General features: G+C 36.1%; 1 protein-coding gene across 3 annotated transcripts in view; it reads right to left on the bottom strand.

Moving 5' to 3' along the window:
• The window catches only part of LOC108976865 (cadherin-87A), a 175,702-nt gene that overhangs the window by 123,072 nt on the left and 45,242 nt on the right, over positions 1 to 7,388 (bottom strand). The window lies entirely within an intron of this gene.

Below are 7,388 nucleotides of genomic sequence, written 5' to 3'. Positions count from 1 at the left end.
TTTTAAATCGCTTCAGTCGTATTACTCTCCGGACAAACACTAAGTACTTGTCAAGGTTTCTTGCATTGATTATAATATTTTGATCTTAGTGGAATGCTACAACTGGCTACAACTGGCTCCAAAAATTTGCTAGAGTTCTTCACTCTTTAAACCAGCTTTAATTTAGTTAAAAGATAGAGCTAATATCTGCAAAGACGAAACGCGGAAAAATTTCGATGGGAGAGWAAAGCAAGTTTAGGGAATATTTTCTTTGTCATTCCTGTTCACTGGCRAATTTATAATTCGTAAAATCTACTATTCATCGAATAACATCGAGACGAATACGCAAAATTTTGTTCATTAAGTGCAATTGGCTAGTTCTGTAACACGAATTTATCATCTTCATGTTGCGACCATCCAAATGCTAACTTCACTCTCCCTCAGTTTAAAGTGACAACTCATTCAGCTGTGCAAACTTAGACTCTCTTGGGCATAAACTCTCTCCATACAACTTGTGTAAATCACATACCCCAAAAGCGGCAGTCCACATAGTCTTTTTAGAAAGCCACATTAAACGAAGGTAATAAATTTTAGTTTACTTTTCGCTTGTGACAAGCGCTTTTAATTCTGTTCAATTTCATTTAGAAACATTACGGTCGGCATAATTATATTTGTACTTGTGTGGCCACCCTTCGCACGGTAAACGGGTGTACTAAAGAGCGCATRGGAAATTTATGAGCCATGAGCGTCGAGTTAGTAGATAATGAGCGTGTAAATTGCGTGCAATGTGTGGGCAAATCATTACGGTGTAATTTAGTTACAGAAATATTCAAAAATATGCAAATTTCGTTCTCTCAAAATAACCAAATAAAAGGTGATCCAWTTCRAGGTTTCCTACTTTTTCAAAGAAAAATCACAGAAATTCTTAAGAACATTTTTGGCATTTATTTTTTGAAGAGTATCTCTTTCAAATGTAACTCGCGGCTACGTCTCACAGTGTCCATCCTTTGAGTCCAATATTTAAGCGTTTCGAGCATTTCGACTGGTAACTGGCGTATGAAACGCGTTATATTTCGCTCCAAGGTCTGATTCGAACAGGTATTGTCCGCATAGACTTTAGACTTTACATATTCCCACAGAAAAAAGTCTTACCGTGTGATATCACACGATCTTAGTGACCAATCGATAGGCCCAAAACGTGAAATTCTCTGCTCACCGAAGTATTCTCTCAATAAATTCATTGACTGATGTTTGTGTGGCAAATGGCGCCGTCTTGTTGAAACCCAATGTCGCCCGAGAACACGAACTTAAATTTCAGGCATCAAATAGTCGATTATCATGACATTATTTTTGAAGAAATATGGAACGATAATTCCACCGGCCCACAAACCACACCGAACCGTTGTTTTCTTGTTTCGGCAATTTATCTTGTTTAGATAACTATTGAGCCAGGCACGGGCATCTTCGCTGAACAACATTTGGCTCGAAAACGTCGGATTTTCTTTGAACTTTTCAAGAACCCATAGCGAAGTACTGATGTCGAAAGGAAGGTCGAGCAGCTTCAGTTTTTGCACAATGTATATTGTGTACGCTATCAATTTAAGATCTCGACGTATAATGCGCCAAGTCGTTCCATACGTCAGTCTAAGTTGCTGCGAACGGCTGCTATATAGAAAAAGCTCCTCTGCTGGGATCACCCGTTACAACGACCGATTCGTGAGTTAAGCCTGCGTAAGCTTTTAATGGAAAGACAAAATTACTTTAAAACCAAGCKAACACTATTGCATATCAATATTTGTAAACATATTTAGTAGATTTCAATATTTGAAGCAACAAGAAACAAACGCAACAAATATAAGTAAATAGTAGGTGTAGATATTTTAATCGGTTAATACCTCCACATTATTTGTACAAATAATTTCAGTTSAGTGCTCACAAAGCTCGAAAACTCGGTGTGGCCAATGAGCTGGCCAACCAGAAAATAACTATGATTATGTATAATTATTTTAAGCATTTTAAATATCTTTGCTGCACAGGCACTAGGCACAGCMATCCCGATATACATTGATCGATCCCGGGTTCCTGTGAGAGAAAGTCGTGTTGGCGCCTTMAAGAATCAGTCAAATGTCTGAACACCAACTAATAGTCTATTGACATGGAATAACTCTTTTCAAGTAGCACACTACCCTTGGTAGATGTTTTAAAGATTTTTAGAGGATCTCACGTGTTGAAGGATATATAATATTAAGTCTAGAAATTTCTCAASAACATTATCTACCCATGATTGAACCTGCCATCAAAGAGGAATATCTTCTAGACTCCCTTTAAGCCAATTATTGCCATCCCATCTCCTAATAGGTTAGATTTTAATAGGTCTTAGGGTTTTTTCAAAACACGATGGATCTCACTTAGACAGATATTTGTCCTTTGTGTCGCCCATAAAAAGTGGGTTATCAGATCCATATAGATCGACGAAGCAATTTGAGCTTACATCAAATTGTTTAAGGTGGTTAGCGTTAATCGTAGCCACTTCGCGAGGTTCTCCAAAGGTGTGTCCACCGAGATATTTCAATCTCAGTCTGGCAAAATCCTGGTAGCAAAGAAAGAACTAACAGGAGAATTCCAATTCGCCTTCCTGCATACAATTTTGAACAGCTGTACTAATGAACTGATCAGCTACACTTAAGAAGGCCTCAGCCCACAAACTACTTCAGATAAAAAATAAAAATTTTAGTATGTTATTTTCAAAGGTGTAGACTATCGAAATATGCAAAACTTACCGGTTGAAGCTAACAGTATCGGAACGCCTTAACAATATCATAATCGTCCTATCAAACCAACACAGGCACAATACAAAATGTTCCCGTGCCAGTGWGACAAAGAAGWSCCCGTAGTGTCGAGAATATTGMTGCCGCTAGCGCAACAATTGAGGAAGACAAAAATCAGTCTCTCACACGTCGTTCTCAAGCGTTGGGCAGCTCTGTGACGTCATTGTGGCGAATTTTGCGAAAAKATTTTGGTCTACAACCTTACAAGATCAAAWTGACGMAAGAACTGAARCCGCTTGACYMCCARAATCGTCGTATSTTCRTGAATTGRGCTRAGCAACAACTTGAAAATGATCTGGATTTTCATCGAAAAAACATCTTCAGCGACGAGGCTCATTTCTGTGTGAATGACTTGCCAATAAGTAAAATTGTTCAGGCAGCAATGCACACGTACTCCGTGTGTCACCATTGCAGCCCGAAAAAATTACGGATCCAGACCGGCCCGTTACTGTGAATGGAAATCACTGCCGCCCAATAATAACCGAATATTTTTTACCCAAMTTGGATGATATGGACTTGGACAATATGTGGTTCCAACAGGACGGCGCCGCAAGCCGCACAGCGAATGTCACAATCGATTTATTGAAAACGAAGTTTGGTGAACGTGTTTACTCACGAAATGGCCTAGTCAATTAGCCGCCTCGGTCGTGCGATTTGACGCCGTTAGACTATTTGCTGTGGAGCTACGTCAAGTCTATAATCTATGCCAACAACCATGAACTTCGTACGAATATCGAATTTGAAATTGCAAGGGTATCGACCGATTTATGCTTGAAAACCGTCAAAAATTGGGTTCAGCATCAGGACTTTTGCAAGCGTGCCCGTTGTGGCCATGCAAAAGAAATCGAATTCTATACATAAAGACATTGAAAGTAAAAAATTTCATTGATTATTTCATTAGAAATACAAAAATCAAAACTGCCATTAGTCACATATTTCTTAGCGACGCATAACTTGCAGCATTTTTTATAGCAAAGCATGACATTAATGAAATACTCGCAATATCCCGAATTTTTAATTGAAATTGGTATTTCAATATCTCCTATGTACATGAACAAATTTATTCAGAGAGAAATGTATAAACAATTAGTATGAATATAATTATTCATAGTTTCATATGCTGATGCAGATATCTACACAAACGTATGTATGTAAGCAAATATTTATTTCAATGCAGATTTGATATTTGCTCAAAAGGATACACGTAATTATACATATGTACATATACATATATATGTGTGTAAATATGTATGTAYGTATGTGTTTTACGGCGAATGAATATTTATTATATTGTTTATTAAAGTTAATTGCTTGTAAATGTAATAATTAGAATTATTTATGTGAATATCAAAATCTCCATGAGTGATAAAAGTTTGGATTATAATTGTGTATCGATAATATCGATAATAAACTGTTACTACTATGATCAATATCAGTTTAAATAATTCAAATAGCTTTTAAGTACTAAAAATAAATATTATATGTGAGTAATTTTACTAATAATATGCATATGAATATATATTTATACCCTGAACAGGGTATATTAAGTTTGTCACGAACTTTGTAACACCCAGAAGGAATGATCAGTATATCTAGCTGAGTCGATTTAGTCATGTCCGTCTGTCTGTCCGTTTGTCTGTATATATACGAACTAGTCCCTCAGTTAAGATATCGTTTTGAAATTTTGCAAACGTCATTTTCTCTTCAAGAAGCTGCTCATTTATCGGAACTGCAGATATCGGACCACTATAATACTGTCATACAAACTGAACGATCAGAATCAAGTTCTTGTATGGAAAACTTTCAGATTTGACGTGGTATCTTCACGAAATTTGACATGGACTACTGCTTAAGGTAGTTATATAATCTCGGAAAAAAAATTTTCAGATGGGATTACTATAGCATATAGCTTCCATACAAACTGAACACATAACTACTAACATAAATGCACCTGTGAAGTGTATTTAGCTTCGGTGCAACTGAAGTTAACGTTTTTTCTTGTTTTAATTTGAGAGAGGAAGGGCTAAGATCAGTTATACTCTCGCACTTTCTAACGATCAACTAGAAGTTCGAAAATATATATATTATATTAGGTATATGGGGCTATGCTTCCTCCGGCGGTTACTGCGTCGAATACTTTCAGAGCCGGAGTGTTTTCAGCCATACGGACGGTCAATTTTATCGAATGCGATATTCGCCGTTGCGAACGCGCAAAGGACCATACATCTTCCCCAAAATCTTTCTCTCGAACACTCGTAACTTCGACTTATCGGATGTTGCCATCGTCTATGCCTTTACTAATTTTCACAATGACTAAAATCCATGAATTAAAGTTCGAAATGTTGGAACATCCACCATATTCACCAGATTTAGCCCCCAGCCAAGTTCAAGTCTATTGGTTTCCAGAACTCAAAAAAGTGCTTTTCATCAACTGAAGAGGTCATAACGGCTGTTGAAGCGTATTTTGAAGACCTTCCGGATTCTCACTTCAGGGATGCGATCCACAGATTGGAGCATCGTTGGAGCAAGTGTATTAACGTTCAGGGAGATTATACTGAATAATGAGGTGCATTTTGAATCATAAAATTGTGTTTTTCTTATACGAGAAAARCCTACGACAAAACTTATTGAACAACCTGGTACATATGAGTAATTGAATGCTGTTCGAACTACTTTAAACTTTACAGGCGTTTAAGTTTAAAAATATTTAAAAAGTAAAATAAATASAAATATAAAACACATCAGGTATAATATTGGATTTCAATTCATGGAGTTTATCGAAAAACTTTTTGTGTGCATTTGAAGGCAGAAACGAAAAGTTTCCAAGAAATCCRTATGCATCTTATAAATATTGATATAGTTAAGGTTTAATTATCAAACAACCGTTAGTTGAGTCATATTTTAATAATTGCAATGAAATCAATTCCCACATAAATGCAAAATTGAACTTAACATTTTTGCACATATTATGTTTATTAACCAGTTTGTGATAACGAATTTTCTACACTTTTTGTTTTGTGCATTTTTGGATTTATTACGCTTCGAAATAAGCAAAGAAAGTGATACTGGAAAAGTATATTTGCGACATTGCAAATTGCTTTGCAAATAAGCACGTTGTGTTTAATGGAGTAAAAGCCATATGAATATTTATATTATATATGTATGTACATACATATGTATATATGTATATATGTATGTATGTTTGCATTTTTACATTTTTAAACTATTGTGAAACACTTACTTAAAACCACAGACATTTACCAAAATATATGCATAAAGTTAAAAAGAATAATGGTAAATAACAATATCGATATGTGTATATCGATTAAGCGACAGAATATATATRTATATATATATTTTTTTTTTTTTTTTGAAGCAGTGTTAAGTACATATTAATAGTAATATCCGGATCCAGGTAGTAATATAAAGTAGAAGAAATTACCTCACAATATAAACCGTCTAAACCAAGCTATGTGGAATAATTCGGAATTCATTCTGGATGAAGTCCGTTCACGCTACACAGGGTAACTATATCTCACACCACAACACGAGGAATTGGACTTCGCGATTATTATTTGTCACTTATCGCACAAACTGTCCAAAGTAAAAAAAAAAAATTACCGATCTAAACGAGGTAAATCCCGGTCAGTTCCGGTAACCAAGAACCGGCTGTCGTGGAATCGTAAGACAGTTGTATTGCAGTAAGATGCTTGCGCAGCTTCGATCTGGATACTGTAGCATGTTAAACCCCTACCTATCCAAAATCGACCCCGACATATCAAACATATTTCCAGCATGCAACGAATCTCCCCATYATTTCACCACCTCTTTGCATGCGTAACTAACCCGAAAGAGCAGACACCCCTCTCCATATGGTCCGACCCCGTCGAAACAGCACGTTTCCTGGATGATTTTKATGACAACTTATCTGAACCTTACAACCCTAACGGGGACTACATAGATAGCCTTTACAACAACAACAGCATAARATCAGTAACATATTCAAGCATTGCACGCACTGTTAGTAAATTATTCCAACAGAAAAAATTGACAAACACGGGATCGAGTTCATTGGCAACTTTCGCTACTACGGGAACACTATAACAACTGTTAGAGGAATCGATTCGGATGTCAACTGTAAAAGGATCAAAGTATTGATCCTTTAATTAAGAAACTTATTAAGAAACTTATTAAGAAACTACAAATATCCTTTCCTTGCTTAAAGTCGGCGCTATTTTCGAATTCCGTCAATGAGAAACTCCAGGACTAAAAAAGGGTAGCTACACCGGCCACACTTTAAGCAAAAATCAAGGTCAGCATCACGAGTATATCGCTTCATCAAATCATTTCTTACGACTCTCATTTCTCCAAGTTTTCCGCCAACAACCGGTTTTACGATACCATAATTGACAATTTCCACAACAGTTGATTCTAAGACACTTGAATTTTTTTCGGACCAGGCCTATTATTTCGAAGATTTAACTCTGTTTGGATACATAAGTTATCAAATGCCAAACGAATCGTTGCAATTTTCAGTTAAAATTAGCAGCCAAACAAGTAATCAAATTTAAAGATATACCG

Source organism: Bactrocera latifrons, unplaced genomic scaffold (genome assembly GCF_001853355.1).
Source record: "Bactrocera latifrons isolate USDA-ARS-PBARC rearing strain unplaced genomic scaffold, ASM185335v1 scaffold_80, whole genome shotgun sequence".
Taxonomy (NCBI): domain Eukaryota; kingdom Metazoa; phylum Arthropoda; class Insecta; order Diptera; family Tephritidae; genus Bactrocera; species Bactrocera latifrons.
This window is presented reverse-complemented; position numbering and strand designations above follow the sequence as displayed.